This window comes from Leopardus geoffroyi, chromosome E3, assembly GCF_018350155.1.
Source record: "Leopardus geoffroyi isolate Oge1 chromosome E3, O.geoffroyi_Oge1_pat1.0, whole genome shotgun sequence".
Taxonomy (NCBI): Eukaryota; Metazoa; Chordata; class Mammalia; order Carnivora; family Felidae; genus Leopardus; species Leopardus geoffroyi.
The window spans coordinates 1,016,699-1,039,648 of NC_059340.1; the positions used below are offsets into that span (position 1 = coordinate 1,016,699).

A 22,950-nucleotide genomic window follows, 5' to 3' on the forward strand; every position below is an offset into this window, starting at 1 on the left:
GGCCCTCCTGAAGGTCTGCCCCTGGGTGAGGTGCCCCTTAGCTGGCCCCTTGGGAGGGTGCCGAGGACGAGCTGCTGGACAGGGTGCTGAGCTGCCCGTGCCGGGAGGAGTACAAGCTGTGTGGAGCAGACAGAGCTTGGCCCCAAGCCTGGAGGTGTTGAGGCCCCCCCCCCACCGGGGAAACGGGATGCCTGGCAGTGCCCTGCACAGTGCTGGGCACACACATGCAGAACCTCAGGGGTCGGGGGGGGGGGCCCAGACCCCTGCTCCTGGCCCCTGCAGGGTCCCAGCACCCTCCCTGTCCTCACCTTCCTGACCCCTGACTCCGGCTGCTGTGAGAACCGGCAGCCCCCCAGGCTGGCTGAGAGGCCCCTGTTCCAGCAGATTAGCACCCCCCCCCCAAAAAAAACACACTGTGGGTTTCATGTGAGCTCAGCAGGGGGGCGGGAGGCCTCAGAGCAGAGAAGGGGGCTGCTTCTCTGTGGGGAGGGGCTGTGGGCCTGTCAGGTCAGGTGACACGTTGGCATGGAGATAGGTGCTCTGGAGCCTGGTGGGAGGTCAGGTCGGGGCCCCATGCACGGCCGGGGTTCTGCACCCAGCGCGGGCCATGGGCAGAGGCCAGGCGGGGAAGTTTGCAAACTGCTCCCTGTGTCTCTAGGCTCCACTGAGGCCCGGGAGAGGACTCCTTGTCCCATTTAATAGCTGGGGAAACTGAGGCTTGGGAAAAGGAGGGATTGGCCTGGGATCTCAGATCACGGGTGAGCGGCCCCTCTGGGACCCCAATTCCAGGCGGCTGGCAGGTGCCGGCCATGGGGCCACATCCTTATTTTTCAGATGGGAGAACCTGGCCCAGAGAGGGTCAGGGGCCTTTCAAGGTCACACAGGAAGCCAGTGGCAGTGGAGCCAAGTCACAGGCCAGCCTCCTGCCCCCAACCAGGGCCCCTCCACTGGGGGCCCATGCACCCCTCCCTGCCGCGAGCCCACCCCCCATCCCCTGGGCTGGGAGGAGGATAAGGTTTCTGGGCAGCTGTGGGGTGGGTGCAGTGGGGTCAGGTGCAGGGGTGGGGGGCGGGGGAGGGCGGCACGGGCAGGTGAGAAGACCAGCCATGGGAAGTTCTCACGAGCACACGGATGACCCCGCCCGCCCCCAGCCCGCCGGCCCTCTGGCCACTGACAACTGATACTTAGAGTGGCCGGGCCTTTCTGAGCACGTGTGGTCCAGCTGCAGTGGTGAGGCCCCGCCTGGGGGAGGGCGCAGGGGGCCGGTGTGCTCGGCCCTCTCCCGTCTGTGTGCATAGCGGGTGCCGTGTCTGGGTACCCACAGTGCTCGGGCCTGGGCTCTGGGGGGCTCCTCCGTGTGCTGCCCTGGGGACACCCCCATGGCTGCAGCCCAGATCCAACTCACCGGGTGAGTGGCTTTGCCCCTCTGGGCCTCAGTGTCTCCTCCAGGACCCTGGGCTGAGACGTCTCCCTCCTTGTCTGGAGGCTGTGGGGAGGTGGGTGAGCCCGGCCCCGAGGCGCGGCCGGACGCAGATGAGCAAACAAGGTGTGCTGTGCTTGTCAGGCTGGTCACAGATGGAGTGTCCCGCTCAGCCCCCAGGGGACGTCAGTGGCTCGTGGGGAGGGGCCTGGGTCTCGGAGCCTTTCGTCACCTGGCCACTGGCTCCGGATTCGGGACGGGCTTCATCTGGCCGTGATGGATGGCCACAGCGTTGGACTGCAAGTTTGGGAGAACCGAGGCAGAGCTCTGGAGAACCCAGTTAGGGGCTCGAAGACTTGGGATGCAAGAGAGGAGGGCGCCTGGCCTGTCTGTCCATCTGTCTGTCCAGGCTGCGTCCTGAATGCAGCGGGAGGGGCTGGAGGACACCGGAGGGGTCCTGAGAACATTTTCTGGAATGTTTGGATGAGTGGGAGGGCCTGGCCAGCCACCACGGACATGCCAGGTGAACAGGCCACCACCGTGGGGTGTGCGTGGCCCTGCTGGGTCCCTGAGGATGTGGCCGTGTCCTGGATGGAGCAGGGCCCAAGAGGCCACCATCCAGGGATCCCTCTGCATGGCCCCTTCCTTTCTCCTTCCGGCCAGAGGATATCTGTGGCTGCTTTGGGAAAGCTGGCCCCCCGGCCAAGGCCAGAACAGCCTGCCTACTAAGGACACAGGGGCCTGGCTTCCTTCGAACCCCTCCCCGTGGGGTGCGGTGTGATCCCGCAAGACAGAGGGAGCTCAGAGCCCGCTATCCATCTGCCAAGGGGTGGAGGGAAGCCGTGGTCTAGAGCGCCTGGCACCCCTAACCCACAGCAGATTAACCACAGTTGTGCCTCCCACGTGGCCTTCAGGGTTCGTGTCTTCTCAGGTAGAGCCACTTGACTTCGAGTGTGGGGGGAGGGACTCGGGGTGTCTCTGAGACGCCCTTGGAGGCAGGGCCCGCCTCAGAGCCAGCGATGGGTGCCAGCTTTGCAGGGCGCAGGTTTGAGACACAAGGAGCCGGTGTTTCCAAGTCTCCCCCACTGGGTATTCAATTTGTTTTTACTTATTTGGGGGGTAGAATACACATGACATAAATTGACCATTTGAACCACTTCTAAGTGAACAGTTCAGGGGCACCGAGCAGATGCACGCTGCTGTGCGGCCGTCCCATCGTCCCACCGTCCGGCTCCAGAACGTCGCATCTCCCCACACTGAGACTCTGTCCCCGTTACACGCGAACCCGCCCCCCCCCGCTCCCCCCAGACCTGGGCCCAGCGTCTACTCTGTGTCCATGAGTCTGATGACCCCGGGACCTCGTGGGAGTGGGTCGCAGTGTGTGTCCTTCCTTGTCTGGCTTGTGTCACTCGGCATCACATCCTCCGCATTCATCCACGTAGGTGTCAGAGCTTCCTTCCAATTTAAGGCTGAAGAAACTTTCATTACAAAGAGAAGAATCTGGAGAAACCCAGAAGGCATCAGCATCACCCGTGACGGGGCAGACACCCCAGGTTCTCCTGACATGAAGTCCTGGGGACACAGAGTCGCTTCTGTGATGTCACTGGGGAAAACGCTCCTAGTCCTGAGGGGTCTTCTGCAAAGTAACCAGCAGCACTGGAGAAAACGTCAGTGTCTCGAAAGACAAAGACCGAGTTGTCCCAGAATGAGGGTGACGAGGGAAACATGGCTGCTAAGTGCAGCGTGAGGCCCGGGACAGGACGTGGACGTCGGGAGGACAGTGAAGGACATCGGGGCCACTGTTCTTCATGCTGTGCCGTGCCGGGGCCAGCTCACACGGGCCTGCAGGAGTTGATTGTTACATATTCAGGGATTTTGCAAGCCAGTTGTAAATTACTGAATTTGGCCGTGGTGTGAGAATTCACACCATGAAAATCAGCTGAAGGCACAAAGCGGAGCCGGCGTCCCCTCCCCTCCTCCCCCTCCCCTCCTCCTCCTTCTCCTTCTCCTTCTTTTTGAGAGATGGTGTGCGAGCACCCTACTGGTTCTGTGAGATGCGACATTAGGGGAAGCTGGCTGAGGGCAGACTGGAAGACTGGGCACTTTTCCGCAACATTCTGCAAGTCTGAAGTTATTTCAAAATAAACAGTTGAAGAATAAAACAACTCTAAAATCAGAGACTGAGCTCATCTCCTAGCACACCGATCCCTGTCTCTGTCTCCTTCAGAGGTGTCAGGCACCAGCCAGGCCTGACCAAGCAGGCCTGGTACCCCACCCTCTTTCTTGGAACAAAATCTTCCCTCAGGCTCTGGGGTGATATATCCCCCTTGTTTTCTTCTCCTCCTTAGTTCCTTTCAGTCTTTTATACAAGCTCTAATTTCACTCATTCATTCATCTATCCATCCATCCCACCCATCCACCCATCCGTCCATTCCCACCCATCCATCCATCCACCCATCTGCCCATCTATCTATCCATCCATCCATCCTTTAACCATTCTATCCCCATCCATCCATCTACCCCCTCATCCATCCATCCATCCACCTATGCACCTGCTCACCCACCCATCCATCCATCCACCCGTCCATCTGTGCATCCACCCATCCATCCATCCCACCCATTCATCCATCCACCCATCCGTCCATTCCTACCCGCCCATCCATCCACCCATCTACCCATCTATCCATCCATCCATCCATCCATCCATCCATTTAACCATTCTATCCCCATCCATCCATCCATCCATCCACCCACTCATCCATCCATTCATCCATCCCACCCACTCACCCATCCATCCCTCCATCCATCCATCCGTCCATCCCCACCCATCCATCCATCCACCCACCCGTCCATCCGTCCATCCACCTATCCATCCATCCCACCCATTCATCCATCCACCCATCCGTCCATTCCTACCCGCCCATCCATCCATTTAACCATTCTATCCCCATCCATCCATCCATCCACCCACTCACCCATCTATCCATCCATCCATCCATCCACCCACCCATCCACTCATCCATCCATCTTTCCTTCCCTCCCTCCCTCCCTCTCTCTCCCTCTTCCCTCCTCTACCATTTATTGAGCAACTTAAATGCATGGCATTGTGCTAGTTCATTGTTCAGTAATGAGACAAAGGCCCTGACCTCATGGAGCTCATATGCCAATGGGCAGGGGTGGGGGGAGCAAGCAAACAGGGAAAGAAATCTATGAATTATACATGAAGGAAGGGACTATGTATTAATGGGATATCAGGGGAAGAGGACATTTACTCAGGTGGTCAGGAAAGATTCCTCAGAGAGGTGTCATTTAAGCCGAGACATGAAGGATGAAGCAGAGACAGTCACGTGTGGTCTGGGGGAGGGTATCACAGGCAGAGGGAACAGTATGGATCAAGGCTGGGGGGCTGTGAGGAGCCATCATATTCAAAGAGCAGACAGAAGGCCAGGGCGGCTGCAGGTCCTGGGCAGAGGGGAGAGGGCAAGAGGTCAGGGGCCCGACCCACAGGGGCCAAGAGGCCTGGGGACAGGTGGGGGTTGTCTTCTGTGTTCAGTGGGAAATGTTGGGGGGGTGTCCATCATAGGAGTGCCTCGATAAATGCTCACCAGGTTTGCTGCAAGGAGAAGGCTTACAGTAGCTGGGAGACCACGGGGAGGGTGCTGGAGGCGTCCGGTATGGGAGCTCAGCGGCTGAGGCCGGGCTGGTGGGAGAAGCACAGGGAGCCGGGCCTTGCTCAGGGGCAGTTCCCAGCGTCCTGGCTCGGCAGCCAGGTGGGTGGGGACATGGGTGCCAGAGCAAAGGTGGTGGGGGGGGGGGGGTGTCGCGGAGGCATCGGCTGGTCCTCGGGAGCCCTGGATGCCCAACACACATCCAGGCAGAGACGCTGAGCCACCGGCTGTAGATGAGCTTTGGAGGGGCCGCAGGCATAAAGTCAGGAAGTGTCAGCACACAGACGCCCCCCGAGGCCCCCTCTCCTGGCACATCCCAGGGGCCCTGAGTGTTACTGCACCTTCCCAGCTCCACCATAAACTCCAGGCCTGTGACCACCTTGTTTACTGTTTGCTCCAGGGACACGGGAAGAGTCGAAGGGGGTTGGACCGTGTTGGGTTAGACATCCGAGGGCTGTACCCGCTGCGTAGCAGACAAGTCCTTGAAACCACCAATCCCCAGAGGCACAGTGAGCTGGGGGGCCCATTGCCAGGGGACGCTGGAAGCCAAGCCAGCCCTGGAAAGTAATTTGGCAGTGTGAAGTAAGCACTGTGGAAATGCTCGGCGCCTTTGACCCAGCAATGCCACCTCTGGGATGCTCTTCTAAGGAAATTATCCAAAATATGGCAAGAGCGTCAGGCCCAAAGATATTCACTGCAACGTTATTTTTAACGACAACAAAAAAATTGGAAGCTGCTGAAATGTCCAACAATCAGGGAGCAGTTTAGTAAATTACAGTACACACACTCAATGGAATACTAGACAGTCATTAAAAGTGATAATTATGAAGACTGGGTGGTAATATGCAAATGCATCTACAATGTCACGTTGAGGGAAAGCAGCATATAGAATTATGTGTACATTAGGGTGTAATGATGTAAAAAACATATGATCGGGAAAACGCCTGAAAGAAGATGGAGAGGCCTGAGGCCAGGGTGGTGGTGAGGTGGGGACACAGACAATGACTACCTCTCCTGGGTTGTGACTTTTCTATAAAGTACGACATCACCGAGGTAATTAAAAATACATAGAGTTGATGCAGGCTGGTGTAATTATGGGGACATTTTATGACTTCTGTGTGCTTTTCTGGCTTTTCCAAATGTTTTCCTGGGAAGACGATCACTTGGCCCTGTGATGGGGAGAAGATGCAATGGGGCTAGAGAGTATCAGGGTGGCTAGGGGAACACCACCCCAAGTGGGGGCATTGCCATTCCCACCTTCACAAGGTCTGTCTGGTGATGGTGATGATGGTGGTGATGATGGTGGTCATGCTGGTGATGAATTGTGGTGATGAAGGTGATGATGGTCATGATGCTGATGATGAAGGTGATGATGATGACGATGAGGGTGGTCATGGAGGGGATAATGGTGATCACGGTGACAAGAGCCATAATTTATTCAGCACTCATTACGCACCAGGCCTGTGCTAAGTCTTCCAGATAAGCTACTTGGTGGTGGGTACTGTTTGCTCGTTCAGCAGGTAAAGGGGGGGCTGTTATGTAAACCAAGTCCATCGGGTCCCCATCAGGTTCCAGGGCCTGAGCTGGACCAAGGCCGGTGGGGGGCTGTAGGGAGCTAGGGCTGGGGTCTGTGCGGTGGAGCTTGCTCACCCGCTGCCAGAGGGAAAGGAAACACGGGGGACAGTCCGGCGATGGCCCCTCCACCCAGAGGTGGGTTCAGGCCAGCAACACGGAGCACCGAAGGCACTGGGGCAGAAAGTCCTAGGGGTGCAGATGACTGGAGCTGAGTGGGGGGCACCCACCTGCTCCAAGTTCCTACTTTGCAGATGGAAGCTGAGACCTGGAGAGGGGCAGGTGGTGTCTCAACCGTGTTTTTTTACTTTTTGTATTCTACGATGCTTTGATACGCCAGGGGCCTCGCTGGCCGGGGAGAAAATGCCCTCCCTGGGCTGGCCAAGCTTAACTGTCCCCTGAGGTTATGTCTGCTGCGTAGAAACCAGCCAGTCCAAGCCCACACCCCAAGCCCTCTTCTGTCAGGTTCCCACACCCCGGCCCGATATTCCCCCGCCCTAGGTCACCTGGGGCCAGGTGCTGGGTAAGAACCAGTCACGCAGCAGCCCGGAGCCCGCCGAGGCTCTTCGAACCGCCCGACCCTAACCGTGCTCCGCTGCTGCCTCTGCCTTTCCCTGAAAACCACGATAATGCCGCGGGCCGCGCTCCACCCACCGCTCCTTCTGCCTCCACCAGCCCAGCCGTGCTTCCCTGTGTGGCCCTGCAGGGCCTGCCCCCCTCCTCTGTGGAAATAAAAAACGGCACGCACTTGTCAAAGCAGCGGTCTCAGCCTTACCATAACCGATGAAAACAGACCCGGTACCGATTTCAAGACGGCAGGGACGGCCCAGGGTCACGGGACAGGGCAGATGGGGCTGCGACGGGAGACTGCTCTCCGGCTCATCACGGAGGTGCTGTGATGGGGTGAGAGAGGGGTCTGCTGTGGTCCCGGCGCGAGGGGGTGGGCTGAGGGCAGAGGGAGGAGACACGTGCTTCTCAACCCTGCTCCTCTCTGGCTTCTGGGTGGAGCCAGGGGTGGGTCCTTGGCCGGCTCTGGGCCTCCTCTGTGGCCCTGGGGAAGGAGGGTGATGTCATGACACCCAGGCCTGGGGTGCTCCCGAGCTGAGGGCCGGGTCACAGGCGGGCCCTTACTCATCCTTGTCCCTTTCCTAGGGCAGCCGCTGCCCTGCCCAGGCGACAGAGGGCAGGCAGGGTCAAATGCCGGGTGTCGGGTGTGTGGGCCGAGGACAGTAGCTGGAGCTGGGCCGTGGGGCAGTGGGGACCTTCCGTCCAGTCTGGTGGGGCTCCTGGCCACCGGGGTGCCATCTGCCCCCGCCCAGCCACCCTTCGTCTGGACACAGCGCTCCGTCCCCCGGCAGCCTCCCCGGTGGTGTCAGCTCCAGCACAGCCACGGCCAGCCCTGCCGCCCGACATTGAGGCCTCCCTCCTGTAATTGGCAATTTTGTCATATTTATTCACAACAGATCGGACTGTCGGGAGCTTGCTGGGCTCTCCGGAGGCCCGCCGTGAAATCGGTTTGAAATGGCGTGTTGGGTTGTTCTCTCCCTGCTGAAGCGACCATCTGGCGGACGGACCAGCGGCTGGGCTGATACACTGACCTCGGGAGCCTCGGCTGAGCCGCTCCCGGGGGCCCGCACGCCGGCACGCCCCCGCCTTGTGCCACTCCTGACCTCTCTCATGGGCTCCGGGAGCCAGGCTGCAAGGAGAGGCCTGGGCAAGGAGGGTCGTCAAGGTGGGCTTGAGGCTGGGAGCTCCCGGGCAGTGGGCTGGCCTTCCAGGCCCCGCCAGGGCTGGCATCTTCCTAACAGCCCGGGCCCTCCTCCGGCAGGCAGAGCAGAGTGTGGGGCTGGCCCGGAGAGGAGCTGTGCCTCCCCCACCCCACCCGGTCCTCGCCTGGGCACCGGCTTCCCCTGGGAGCCGTGTGTGTTCCCGACGCACCGACGTGTGCTCGGCAGAGTCAGAGTGGTTTCTGGATCGCTCACCGTTCTGTCTGAGGACAGAGCTCGGGGCCACACACAGTCTTTCAGGGCCTCTGACTCCTCCCCTCCAGTGGCCTGGCCACTGCAGTCTGCGGTGAGTGATATCCTGGTGTCCCTCGGCTGGGGGGGCAGGGGGAGGAACCAGAGTCAGCCTGCAGGAAGGCCCCGGGGCCGGGACTGATCATGGGGACCCACCTGTTTGCAAGCAGGGAAACGTTTCTCCAGGAGCTGGGGAAGGAGTGGGGGCCCCGAGCAGACCAGACCAGACACGCGGGGCACCGAGATGTTTCCTCTAAGAACTATGTTACTTCAAAGATCCCATGGGACCACTTCACTCCTGTTAAGATACTTAATAGACACACATGCACACACACCCCTAATATATATATGCACACGCACATACGTATACACACCTAACGTGTATAACACACATATGCACATCTAATATGTGCACACATGTACGTATATACGCAGATAATACACACACACACACACACACACGCACACACATATATATACACACCTAATATATAGGCCCTGCTGTCTCTGCAGGGGAAAGTGATGAGGGAATGGGGGCCACGTGGGCATGGGCCGGGGAGACCTGACCTTGGGCAGAACGCACAGTGAGCCAGGACTTGAGGGCTGGGACAGGCCAGAGCAGAGATGGCCTGCCGGGGACACCTGGTCATTTTTAATGGCGACAGCCGCACCAGAAAAGCCTCTTAGGTAGCAGCGAGAAATTGACTGGGTTGGGAGCGAAATCAAAAGCCAAAGGTTGTATGGGGGCGGCAGGCTGGAAGCCAGGGTTGGCCTGTCCATCCATGTGCGTCTGTCCACTTGTCCCCTGGGGAGTGGGGTCCCGCAAGGTCTGGGGAGGTCTGGGGTCTGAGCGCTGGCCTAGGGCCTATCTCAGGACCCCCTGTGTGGGGGTCGAGGCACCTCCCCAAGAGGCTGGCCCTGAGCTCCCTGGCCCCGCCGTTCATCTCCTATCTGGGCCAGAGCAGGGCCCAGGCTGGACTGCTGCCCGAGGGTGGCTCCCCTCACCCACCCCAGGGGGGACTGAGTGATGTCATAAGCCACCCCTGGGCTCTGGTCTGAGCTGGCTGGCCAGGTGGCCCCGGACAGGACAGCTAAGTGCCCGTGTGGCCCTCAGTTTTTCCCTCTGTACGATGGGAGGAGAACGAATCTACGGAGTGGGGAGCATCTCCTTCCCTCCCGGCCCTTCTGGAGCAAACGGGAAAGGTTGCTCCTGGTCCAGCGCGGCCCGGATGGGGGACGTTAGGTGCCCTCGGCCTGGCCCCATGGAGAGCCCCCTCCCCTGCCCGAGGGGAAGGGTGGGCGAGGGCTCTCTCCCCATCACCATGCTAAGTAGGTGTTTGCATGTTCGAAGCTCTGAGGCGGGCTGCTATTTTCCTAAGGATTAGGACCAGCCACAGCAATTTACACAGCGATGCCCTCCGGCTGAGGCGCCGCGGCCTTGCGGGGTGGGCAGAGGCCCTGGCACCGGATGGGGGCTGGGGGCTGGGGGCTGACGCACACCACCTGCCCCTCCGGCCACCGTCCCTACCCTGCAGTGCCCCGAGCACGGGGAAGGCGCGTGGGATCCGGCTCATGCTGGCGCTCCGAGGGCACGCGGGGTCCCGCACACACGGGGGGGAGACGGTCTGCTGGTGTTGACTGCCTGCGGAGATGTCACGTTTCGGATCTGTCGGGCTAAACAAAGTGCATCGCTGACGGTAATGTCTCCTGCTTCTTTGGCCTTTTCCACTCTGGCTCTTAGAAACAAGTGACGTACCGTGTGGCTCGTGTGACATTTTTCTGCACGTCAGCACGTCTGCTTTCAGTGACCTCAAACCAGTCACAGGGCGTCCCCGAGCCTCTGTGTTCTGCATCTGGACACCTGGAGGCTGAAGGGCAGGTTGGGAGTAGGGGCACCCGGGTCCCTAGGACCCATAGGAAACCCATAGGGTGCCCTACAAGGGCGCAGCCTGAGCAGAGGGGTGGAGGGTGGAGGGTGGCTGCAGGGGCAGGTGGGTGGGAGGCCTGTGTGGAGCGAGGGGTGCGGGCTGGCCACAGCTGCAAATACCAAGCTCCAGAGGCGAGAGTTGGGGTCGGGTCCCCTCCTCTTCAATCTGGTGACTTAGTTGACCAATAGGATGTGGCGGGCACGCTGTCTGGACCCCCGAGGTGGGTCACGAGAAGGCCCACAGCTGGTCCTCTCCCACCTCTCAGGACCTTCTCTCTGGGAGCCTTGCTGCCACAGAAGAAATCGGATTACCCCAGGGCTACCGTCCTGGAGAAGCCCCCTGGGTACTCAGCCCAAATGTCTCATCTGAGCCCAGCTCTCCATCTGTGCCCACCTCAGCACCCGCAGATCAGGCCCACCCCAGGGTACCGCCCCGGGATCAGTCCCTGACTCAGGGCACCCGCCCCCTAGACCAGCCGTAGACCCAGGGCCCCAGCCCCAGCCCCAGGGCACCCTCCCCAGACCAGCCCCAGCTCCAGGGCACCCCCTCTGGATCATCCCTGACCTAGGGCACCCACCCCTACCAGCCCCAGACCCAGGGCGCCCCCCCGGACCAGCCCCAGCCCCATCCTGGCACCCAGACCCAGAATTGCTGGGTGACCTCGGATGACAGAGAGAAACAGGACTCACCTGGCTGAGCCCTGTCTGAATTCCTGACCCCAACGTAGGGAGAGATCACAAAATGGTTACTGTTTTAAGCTGCCAAGTTTGGGGGCGGTTTGCTACCCAGCAGCAGCCCGCGGGAGCACAGTGATCCATCACTCTGTGCCTCAGACTCCGTCCCAGCCCCAGCAGGGGTCCCGGTGCCGCCCTGCGGGGCGGAAGGGCCCCCGGTTCAGACTTGCAGGTTGCACGGAGCTGTCTTGGTCTGGTCGCTGTCCTTCAATCTGGCCTTCGTGACCCGGACACCTGAAGTTCGCAGACCGTTTCGTGGGGTTCCCCTGCCTCGATCTGCTGTCTCTTCAGCGCGAGGTTCACAGTTAGGCAGTGGTAGCACGGGACGCTGCCCAGGGGCCGGCTCCTCTGCCGTGCATCCTGGGGAGGCCCTGGTTTCGTTTTGTCCCTTCTTCGCTTTGACCGCTGAGGGACGGCGTGCCTGCCAGGACGCTCCGCCATGAAGCTGTTTTCTCTGTAACTAGCGGGTTCTTGTGAGGCGGTGTTTTGGGACCGTGAGCACCCTGGTTGTCATGAGAGTCCCCGTCTATTCACGTACGTGCTTTCTCCCGTCTGGACGTGGATGCCGCTTTTGCTGGTCGAGATGAAACCCACTCACATCATTACCCACGTCGATGTTGGCGTCGCCCCAGGCTGGCCGGTTGGAGCTGGTGCCTGATGGTCCCGTCCCTTCCTGGCAGAGGGCATTCTGGCCCCTCTCGTCCCCTCGATGCCCAGCCCCGGAACCGACATTTCTTCAAAGATCTCTGGTTCCTTTCGCGGGGGAAAGGGGGCTTCCAGACCAAGGATCGGGTTCCGAGTGGGCGCGTTGCTCCCCGGCGTCGCTGCCCCGGGAGGGTTGGCGGCTGCAGGTCAGTGTCACCCAGAGACGGCTGAGAGGACGCTGGCAGGACGGGGGCCGTGGGCCCCGCGGTAGACGTGGGCCACGTCGGCCTCTTCCTGTCCGCACTGGCCACGCCTGCTCCCGCTGCCCCCAGACGCGCTTCACCAAGGGCCCGGACGGTGGCCCCGAGGCAGGCGGAGGTCCACCCACCTGAGCCGCCGGCACACGCACCCGGCACGAGTCCAGGGCTCAGGGAGCAGGGAGGGTGCCCGAGTGTGCACAGGGGTGCGCTCGGGCACGTGCATGTGGACAGGCTTGTTCGCGTGCACGCCTGCGAGTGGGCGTGCACAGTGAGCCCTCCCCGGGGCACGTGGGTGTTTGTGATGCGTGTGGTTTGGCGTACCTGTGGCGTGTGACCACGTGCACGCCGTGGAGGGAGCCGGAGGGTCCGGGGGGGGTGTGGGGAGGTGCCTGAGGGTGAAGGCTCGCACACGCGTGCTTGTGCGCAGACCCAGATGTCCACGCGTGTGTGCGTGCACAGGCCTGGGTGTGAGGTGTGCCCGCCGGTTCCTAAGGTGGGAGGCGTTCGGTTTCTGTCGGAGCGCCCGTGTGCCTGGATGTGTGTGCTCACGTGTCGTGCTGTGGAAAGGAGGAGGCAGGGGGCCCTGGGGGCCCCGCGGAGCCACTCTGTCCCAACCCCATGAGACGCTGACCCCACACCCCAGCCCCTCCTGACCGCCTGGGCTGGGGTTTGGCCTGGCCCCAGCACGGGCTTTGCTGGGAGTCGCTGGGCACCCTCCATGGTTGCCGGGGCCCTGTCTGCTGGGCTCAACCCCCTGGGATCGTGGCGGGCGGTGGGGGGGGGGGGGGGGAGCAGGAGGAAGCTGAGAGGCCCAGAGAGGGTGATGGGCTTGCATGCTGCCCTCGCGGGCTCCTGACCACTCTGGTGTCAGCACTGGGGTCCCTGTGTCCCGACCACAGGAAAGATGTCTGCTCTGGTCTCGTGAGGGACCAGCTGCACAGCTGGGGCGAGTCTCTGAATCTTGTTCTGTTTCTGCAAACCCGGGCCCTGGTGCAGTCTTACTGCTCAGGGCCTGTGGGGTCGGGGGACCCTGGAAGCAGGCCTGGGGGTTGGGAGGCTGCCTCCCTCTGGGCCGGAGCCTCGGGGAGCCTCTGCTCTCTCTCCCCAGCCCCATGGAGCGAGGGGGAGGGGCATTGATCCTCAAGGCGGGGGGCCGTCCGTGCAGGCAGGCGACATGTCCCCCATCGACCGACCGCACCGCCTGCTCTCTCCCTCCGAGCTCCGCTAACGAGCAGATCTGATGGTGCCGCCGGGCCTAATTGGCAGGACGGGCACACGCGGGCCTGTCTGGGAGCCCAGCTGCCGTGCCCACCCCAGCTCGAGCAGCGTGAGGGCCCGGCATCAGCGTCCCGCCCCTTGGGCTGCAGTCGGAGGCCAGCTGGTTTCCTGGAGGAAACACCCACAGTGGGGGTCGTCAGCAGAGATGTCAGTGGGGGGACGGGCCCAGTAGTGGGGTACCCCGAGGCAGCCTCTGGTCCCCCGCCCCGCATTAGGGATGGCTCCCATGAGCTCAGAGGCAGCCTGGAACGGTCCCACGGCCGGTGGGGAGTCGGTCAGGAGGGTGGGGGCACAGGGACGTGGTGAGGGGACTTGGAACCCTGGCACGGGAATCACGGGAGGACGCGGGGAGGATGAGCTGCCACCTAAGTGGGTGCCTTGGGGCAACAGCTACGGGTGCCAACACGTGGTCACTTCCTCATCACCTTTGCTGCCCTGCCCTTATGGGGATGAGGTCTTGCCTGCTTCCCTTGGGAGCTGTTGCCAACGTGGGTAAGTGAGGGACGGTGGGTAAAGTTGGTTGTAAGGTAGTGAGCTGCCCATCACTGGGGGTGTGCAAGTGGGAGGTCTGAGAGACGACTCCTGCTCTGCGTGAGGCAAGAAGGCTCTAGAGTAGATGTGACAGACCTCAGAAATGTCCCTGGGGGTCAGCTGAGCATAGGGCTAGGACTGACGCAGGAAGCTGGGTCCTTGTCCCTGGAGACTTCTGAAAGGACGGCCTGCAAGTCGGAGGACCCAGCTGGGCTCCTCACCTGCTTGGCCTGGGGCTCTCCTCGTCCCACTCCCAACCCCCAGAATCCAGCCCCCTCTGGGAGGCTGGCCACCACCCCAGCGCTGGGTCCAATTACAACCGACACCCACCAACCTGTTTCACAGGTGGGGACATTAATGCCCAGAGGACGGCAGGACTGACGGCTCCCGGGCACCAGCCCGACCCTTCCTGCCCCGCTCCCCAGTGTTCGTGCCCCCCAATATTCCCTGCAGGAGTGCCCCACCTCCCACAGCCTGCCTGGCCCTCTGCGCCCCAGGCTCTGTCGCTACAGGCGAGCCAGGAGCTCTTGAGCAGAAGGAAGGGGGGGCAGCCCCCTCCAAGCACTGTGTGCCAGGGAGGCCCCACCCCGGACGTGGGCCGGCCCTGCGGCTGCACCCGCTCAGAGAGCTGATCGCTCCCCCCCCCACCCCCCCAGCCGAGGGCTCTGCCTCCCGTGACACCGGCTGGCAGCCCGAGGCCTCACACGGCGGAAACCGGCGAACGCCGCATCGTCCGTGGCTGTTCTGTTCCCATGTTCCGGAGGAGAACACTGAGGCCCAGAGAGAAGCGGCGTGCCCGGGACCCGCCGCCTGGCCAGGGAGGACCCAGGAGGACCCAGCAGCGTGGGCGCGGAGCCTGGGGCCGGCCGCGGGCACCCTGGGCGCCCACCAGCCCAGACAGGTGTGCGGCCGCCCCACCCACTCCCGGCCCGCTGGCCGTAAATCAGGCCGCTAATCTTTCACCATCCGCCGGCCTCTCGCGGGCGTGATGGATGGGCTCCTGGCCTCGCCGACTGCTGCGAAATCACTCAGCGGCCAGACAAGCCCTAAATCTGGCGCACCGAGTGTTGAAAGGAGGGATGTCTGTTTTCATAACCTACCTCAGTTACAATAAATATTTAAAATGCGCATTAACATGCTCTCGCTGCACAATCGGCCTCTGTGGCCCCGGCCGCGCAGATTTAATTAGCTCCGGGCTTCCCCCACCGGCCGCGCTCGCCCGTGGACGGAAGGGCCCTGTTTTCTTAAACTCCCGGCCGCCATAAATACCGGCCTGGCCTCAGCGCCACACAGAGCCTTTTGTCTGCCTCGGCTTCCCCGGCCCCAGCGCTGGGGCCGGGCCCGTCTCTGGGTGCTGGGGTGTGCCCTGCGGGTGCCCACGACGGGGGGCGGGGGGGCACGTCCCAGGATGTCCCAGCTTTCCAGCCCGCAGCCCAGCCCCGACCGGAGCCCCCCATGCGGGGGCTCCCAGTCCCAGAGGGGAAGGAAGGTGAGGGCCACCTCAGAAACGAAGGCAGGGCCCACACCTCCTCTCTCGGGCAGCCGCACCCCATCCCGGCAGGCAGGTGGCCAGTGTGAGGCCCTTCCTTCCAGCCTGGACCCTCCCGGGGCGACGGGGACACTCCCGCTCCCCACGCCCCTCGCCGGGCCCTGCGCACCCCTCCAGCCTCGGCTCACCATCTCGCAAAGACACCTGAGGCGGGGACGGTGTGGGCCCCCCCCCCCACCTTAGAGATGGCGATACAGGCCCAGAGTGCCCAGACCCCAGCACCGCCTCTCCCTCCCTCCCACCTTCCCTTCCTCTGTTTCCTTACGGGCCTGGCGCCGGAGCACGGCCTCTGGCTCACAGAGGCACCTGGGCCGCTTGCCCGGCTGCTCAAAGGCCCAGAGGCAGGAAAGCTGGAGGACAAGGGTCCAGGGGGCTGGGGCCCTGGCTGTGGTTCTGGAGGCCCCAAACGCCAGGATCAGATGGCCAGAACTGCCTCCCGTGGGGAGGATGGAGATGGGATGGGGTCAGGGTGGTGTGGAGGAAAGCCGGGCATTCTCCCTGGAGAACGTGGCTGTAGCGAGTCCCTGCTCGGCCAGCCCTCTGTCCCTTGGCTCCTCGGGAGACCTCCCCATGGCCTTCGCTTCGCCCAGCCTGCAGAAGGTGCGGAACTGGTCGCTTCCCAAGCTGGATATGAGGCTGCCTCAGGGCTGGCATGCGTGGTGGGCACCCGGATGAGGAGGTCCGAATCCAAGTGACAGGAGTTTTGAGGCAGGAGGGCTGACCGTGAAATGAAGGCTGGGGTCAGAGTTCCTGGCATGCTGCTCGGTAAAGGGGTCAGGCCCTGTGTCCCTTAGCCTTATGTGTTGGGAGACTGAGGTGCAGGGAGGACAGCCCTGGTTCAGACGGTGCCCACACAGGGCAGTGGTGGCTCCTGGGGGTGAATTGCACCCCCAGAAGATATACCCAGGTCCTGACCCTGGCACCCACGAACGTTCTGAGTCCTGACCCTGGGATCCGCGGACATTCTGAGTCCTGACCCCAAAACCCGAAAGCCTCCCGTGTCCTGACCCTGGGACACACGAACTCCCGTGTCCTGACCCTGGGACCGCAAACGTTCTGAGTCCTGATCCCAAAACCCACAAGCCTCCTGCGTCCTGACCCTGGAGCCCAGGAACGTTCTGAGTCCTGACCCTGGGACCCGCGAACCTGACCTTACTTGGAAGGAGGGACTCTGCAGACATGATGGTTAAGTTGAGGTCACGCTGGGGCAGGGAGGGCCGCAGTCCAGGGACTAGTGTCCTCACAGAAGAGGGAACACTGACACACACGCAGGGAGGAGGCCACGTGGCCACGGAGGCAGAGGTTGGGGTGACGCGGCCACTGGCCCAGGATCGCCCAGGATTGCCGGCGGCCACCAGGAGCTGGACGAGGCGGGAAGGCCCCTCCCCTGGAGCCCTGGGAGGGAGCGCGGCCCTGACACCTTGAGTTCGGACCTCTGGCCTTGGAACTGGCAGAGGGTCAGCCTCGCTTGCCTGAAGCACCCAAGCTGGCGCTCCGTTCTGGCATCCTGGCCCCAGGGATGCGGGTCCCGGCTGCCTGTCCTCGCCCCTTCCTGTCCGCCCCATGGCGGCTCTGGGGTTGCTGAGAGTACCGGCTCTCTGGGGGGCAGGCAGCGTGTCCCTGCCGGGCCTGGGCTCAGCCCAGCTTCTGGGGCTTTCCGCCTCAGGGCTGTACATCAGGGCCAGGAGGCTGTGAGGTGCTGGACCTTTCCAGGAGGCACTGAGATCAGGAGGCGCTGGGATCCAGGAAGGGACAGCGTTCTGAGTCCTTCCCGAGTCCTGCCACACCTGGGACGTGGGCCCAGGAGGGACCAGGGAGGGTGGCAGTGCAGTCGTGCAGAGGAGGCCCTGGGGAATCACAGAGCAAGAGGCGAGGGGGCTCCTGGGAGCAGCGTTGGACCCGTCTTCTCCACACCCTCCTCTGGGCCAGGGGAGGGCTGTGGCGGCCACTGAACTGCCCCCCCAGAGTGGACTGCGGGAGCATCCACACCTGTGCCCAGGAGTGGCCTTCTGTCCCCGGAAAGTCCCTGCTCCATACCTCCCCCCGCATCCTGGACACTCCTGTGGAAGGCAGGTGTGTGTGTGCACATGTGCGCAGGCTGGAAGTGAGGTCCTGTCTCTGTGATATCTTCAGTGAGAGCGAGACACGGTCTCCGACCTCTGGGACATCCACCTGGCCTTTCCTGCGCGTGCATCATTCTCTGAGCAGCTCTCAGTGTCCAGCCTGGGGGGAGCGGGGTGCCACAGGGCCGTGCCCGGGGGAGCACACGAGCCAGGTGGGGAGACGGGCCGTAACCAGATGGACGAGGTACACCGTGAGCAGAGCCACGGAGGAGGAGGAGGGCCGTGTCCAGAGGTGCGGGCGTGTGCATGTGCGGATGTGTGTGCAGCACGGTGGGCGGCGGGCCTCGGGCCCAGGCCGCCTGCCTCATCGAGCCAGCCCTGGGAGGCATCCGCCGCCTGAGACCAGCCCGGATTCGAGGGGAGCCGACGGACACCCCTCCACGAGAGGTATATCAAAAGAGCTGGGGGGCTGTGTTTTAAAACCACCGTACCTGACACAGATTCTCCAGAAAAATCACTCTGGCTGGGAGGCCTGCTGGCTGTGCCCCTCCGAGCACACAGAAACAGCCGGAGCAGCACAGCGTGGCCTGGGGGAGAGGGAGGCGTCCCGCGGGCAGTGGTCAGCGCCAGGAGGCGGGACCGGGTCCCCCGAGGTCAGCCAGCACAGGGCCTCCGGGCCGGGACGGGCACAGGGCTCCCTGCAGCGAGGGCAGTGGCAGAGCTGAGAAGGCCCCACTCAGAAGGCCGCCCTGGACCTCACGCCCAGTCCCGCTTCCCGTCCGACCCCCGGGCGGCTGAGACCCTGGGGGCGCGCGCGTGGGGCTCCGACAGCCAGTATCCCGCGGGCGCCCGAGCCAGCGCCGCCTCCCACCCGCGCGCCTGTTTACGAAGCGAAGGGTAAGTGTTTAATTAGCCGCCTAATTGCCTGGGTAATTGGGAGGCGCACTCAGCTCTCCAAGTAATCAGTCGGAACAGGCCTCGAAAATATCTGGCCCAATATTCATTAGTGCGGTTCAATCGTTAAACAGCATCGTGTTTGGTTCATGACAAGGCCCGGCAAACAGCTGCGCGCCCCGCGGCCGCCCGCCAGCCCTGGCTGGGCAGGCCGGCCCGCCAAGACTGACGGACAGACAGACGGCCACTGCTGGGGCACAGACTCCTGCCCTTCGGGGCCTCTGCCCACCCCTCCTGCCCCCTGGAGCCAAAGGGGGTCCTCCGGTCAGCGAGGCCAGGCTCCTCCTGCCCTCCCTCAGCCCCAGAGAGCCCGGCGGCTGGGATTCCGGGGCAGGGGACAGGCAGAAAGGGCTCGGTGCTCAGGGTCGGCCGTGGGGCTGGGTCCCCGGCAGTGGAGGGGGTGCGGCTGGGGCGTGTACCCCTGCGGAACAGGGCTGTGGCCCATCAGCAGCAACTTCCACACGCGCAGCTCAGCAAGGGGAGGTTTGCACGCGTGCCCGTTTGACAGGAGGGGAATCGGAGGCCAGAAAGGCAAAGCAGGCTGGAGCGGAGGCCGACCCCCGCCATCGACAGCCCCTGGGGTCCTCGGCAGGCGGGCACAGCCCGTCTGGTCCCTTCCCAGAGCCTCGCCTCCCCATCAGGAGGTCGGCCGTCAGTGGAAGAGGCTGCTGACGGGGCCCGGGAGTCAGCTGGAGCCAGTCCACGTGATGACGTCTGCTGCTGTGACTGGAGGCCCGCCTGCCGCCCCAATACCGTTCACACACAGTCACTCGCTCACTCACGTCGTCGGCAACTGACCCCCAGGTGCCCTCCCCACGCCAGGCTCCTACCCCCCCCCCCCCCCGCCCACCGCGCGACTCCCTCAGGGCACATCGGGGTGCGGGGTGGGGGGCGTGCTCTGAGGGTCTTTACGGAGCAAGTGGAACCACGCTGGGGCCAGGACCTGAAGGACGGGGCAGAGCCAACCAGGCGGAGAGGGCAGGGCAGAGCGTTCCCAGCGAGTAGAAGAGCCAGTGCAAAGTCCCTGAGGCAGGAGAGAAGGCAGGAGAGCTTGGAGCCGCAGCGAGTGGGAGGGCGGGGTGTGGACACGAGCGAGGGGTGGGGTGGGGCCCCACAGGCAGGGTGTTGCAACAGAGGCTTCATCCTCCGAGTGGTTGGGGTCACCGAGGAGGCTGAGAGGAGACAATGAGTGACACTGTGTGGTGGACGTTTTAAAGGACCCTTCGTGAGGGGCAGGGGCGCTGTGGACTGGGCAGGGGTGGGGGCACCGCAAACCCCTTCACCCCCAGGCTCCACCCTTCTCTGACTGCTCTGGGCCCCGGGAGGGGAGCTGGCTCCACTGCAGCCTCTCGTTCTCCGCTTTGGGGCCCGAGACGGGGGAGGGAGGGGAGGGGCGTGTTCCTCAGCTCAGGCTGCTCTTCCTCTGGAGGCCTCAGCCCTCCCCACTGCTCCGGGCCCAGGCACCTGCCTGCCAACCCCAGCAAGCCTCCAAGTGCCCAGTCATGCCCACACCTTTGAGAATAGACCCCTTTTGGTTGTTAATTTATTTTTGTTACATTTTTATTTAGTTTTGAGAGACGGAGCGCAAGCAGGGGAGGGGCAGAGAGAGAGAGAGAGAGAGAGGGAGACACAGAATCCGACACAGAATCCGAAGCAGCTCCAGGCTCCGAGCCGTCGGCACAGAGCCCCACGCGGGGCTCGAACCCATGAACCCATGAGATCACGACCTGAGCCAACGTCAGAGGCTCGACCGACCGAGCCGCCCAGGCGCCCCGACAACAGACCTCCTCTTGGTGTCCTTCCCCAGTGTCGTGCCGGCCCTTGGTGACGGCGCACGCTCACCAGCATTGCCGCGCCTGAATCCAGCACGGCTGGTCACTTGAGGCTCCTTGAAGGGCAGACGGGAAGACTGCACCGAGGCGCGCACCGGAAACCAACGTGGCGCCACGTGTTCGTAATGCTTCCCAACGAGAGTACGGTCAGGTCGCCTCGTAGGCCTCGTAGAGGGTGTGCCGAAGAGCTGGACGGGGACCGGCGAGCCCGGGCTGGGATCCCGGCCCCGCTGTGCAGCCTCGGGCAGGCCACTCACCCTCTCTGAGCCTCGACTGCTCGTCCGGAGAAGGGGAAGGACGCCCACTGGCGGGACTGTCGTGGGGATCGCGAGCGGGGCACCGAATAACGGGAACGGACTGATTTGGGGGACGGTCATGTGAACAGCAGCGTGGGCGGTACCCCCATCTGCGCAGGCCTGGCGTTGGTCTTCACAAACGTCACCTTCTTTGACCCGATCCTCCAGCCGTCCTTTTTTTTTTTAACGGAAGTAGAATTGATGTAACAAAAGGAACCACGAACCATTTTAAAGCAGACAATTCCCTGGCATTTATCTGTTTACCGCGTTGTACGAGCACCGCCAGCCCCCAGTTCCCACCCGCGAGGGAGGCCCCGTGCCCGTTCGCGGTCACTCCCCACTCTGCTCCCCCGGCCCCCGCGGCCCCCCGTCTGCATTCTGTCTCTGGGTTTGCTCTGGCTGTGCCGTGTGAATGGCGTCACGCGGCCCCCGGTCTGGCGTGTCGCTTGCCTCCCTGAGCCCCGCGCCCTCGAGCTCCGTCCCCGCGGGAGCGGGAGCCAGCGTTGCCTTCCTTCGTGTGGCAGCGCGGAGCCCCGCTGCGCACCATCAGCTGCCTTCGGAGGTGTTTTCGTGGGCGTCAGAAAGGGTTCTCTTGTCTCCTGAGCTCGCGGGGTCAGGACAGGAGGTCCTGGAAGGGCCCGGATTCGCCCTCTTCTCCCTCTACGCCTCCCCCTCCAGATCCTATCTTTACTTACCGCTTAGATATTTTGCTCATCGTGGCTTTTTCCGTTCGTTTTTATTGACTTTTTAATTAAAAAAAAATTAAATTTGCAAAGTTTAATTAAACTTTTAATTTAGCGATTATCGTACACTCACGTGCAGTTTCGGGAAATGACACGGTGTGCCCTCTGCCCGGTTCTCCTCGTGGCCCACATCCTGCCGTCGCCGCCACATGGAACCCTGACGCCCTTCCCCTCTTCCGCATGAGAACCGTACCCTTGCTGTCCTAGTAAGAATACCCCGTGTTTACCCGCGTACTTTCTGGCCCCGGTGCCTGGTTCTGGTCCTTGCTGGAAGCTCAGGCCTGTCTGTGACAAATTCTTCCAGCTTCTGTCTGAAAACATCTTTACTCCCCTTTGTTTGGAAGCCATCTCTGCTGGGTACAGAATTCCAGATTGGCGGCTGGCTCCGCGTCCGGGCGACGTTGCCGCAGCGACCTCCTTGCTCTGCAATTCCCAGGTGAAGTCGGCTGACTCTTTGCTCCTTACGCCTCAGGACACCTGCCTTTCTTCTCTGCGCCCTCAGGACTGACTCTGTCACGGCCTTTGAGCAGTTGGACCATGACGTGCCTTGTGGTAGTTTCCCTCGTGTTTCTTAAGCTCAGGGCACGTTGAACTTTTATCTCTGCGTTCATAACTTTCCTCAGATTTGGTAAATTTTTAGCCAAAGTTCTTCAAATAGCTTTTCTTTTTTATTTCACTGTATTTTATTTTATCTTATTTTTGTTTAGAGAGTGCAAACATGAGCAGGGGAGGGGGGGAAAGAGAGAGAGAGAGAGAGAGAGAGAGAGAGAGAGAGAGAGAGAGAGTCCCAAGCAGGCTCCAGGATCAGCTCAGAGCCCAAGGCGGGGCTCCATCCCATGACCCTGGGATCATGGCCTGAGCCGAAATCAACAGTCGGACGCCCCGCAAACAGCTTTTCCATGCTTCCTCTCTTCCTTCGGGGCCCCAGCTGCACACGCATTGGGTCGTCTGCAAGTCAGGCAACCACCATTTTCATTAAAAAAAAAAAAAAAAAATTGCTTGCTTTCCACTCTGGAGAGTTCTCACGACTGCACCTTCGAGGTCACTACCCTTTCCCTCTCCCGTGTCTGATCTGTTGGCGATGCCGTCGGTGAGTTTTCCATCTGAGACATGGTTTTCGAGACTGGTCCTTTGTTTCCATAGTTTCCGTGTCCCCGCTTCACTTTTCAGACACACGGAGAGCAGTTGTAACTGGTGTAACCTCCTTTTCTGTGCCTTCCAGCATCTGGGTCAGTTCTGGGTCGGTGTTAATTAATCGAGTATTATCCTCACAGTGGGTCCTGTTTTTCTGCTTCCTTTCATGCCTGATAATCTTTGATTGGATGCCAGACATTGTGAGTTCTGCCGTTTTGATTGCGAAACGTTTTCGTACCTCTGTAAATACACTTGACCTGCGTTTTGGGGATGCCGTTCTGTCCCGGGGAAACAGCCTTACTGTCCTTGCTGACTGTGCGTCCAG

The 22,950-nt window shown here is 62.0% G+C and overlaps 1 long non-coding RNA gene across 1 annotated transcript; it reads right to left on the reverse strand.

Annotated features, from left to right (window-relative positions):
- Positions 1–1,581: 1,581 nt before the first annotated feature.
- On the reverse strand, positions 1,582–4,072 carry LOC123589081. Its single transcript, XR_006708155.1, has 3 exons — positions 4,021–4,072; positions 3,859–3,878; positions 1,582–3,815 (listed from the first exon to the last, which is right to left on the reverse strand). It is a non-coding gene; the product is annotated as an uncharacterized LOC123589081 (long non-coding RNA).
- Positions 4,073–22,950: the final 18,878 nt, after the last annotated feature.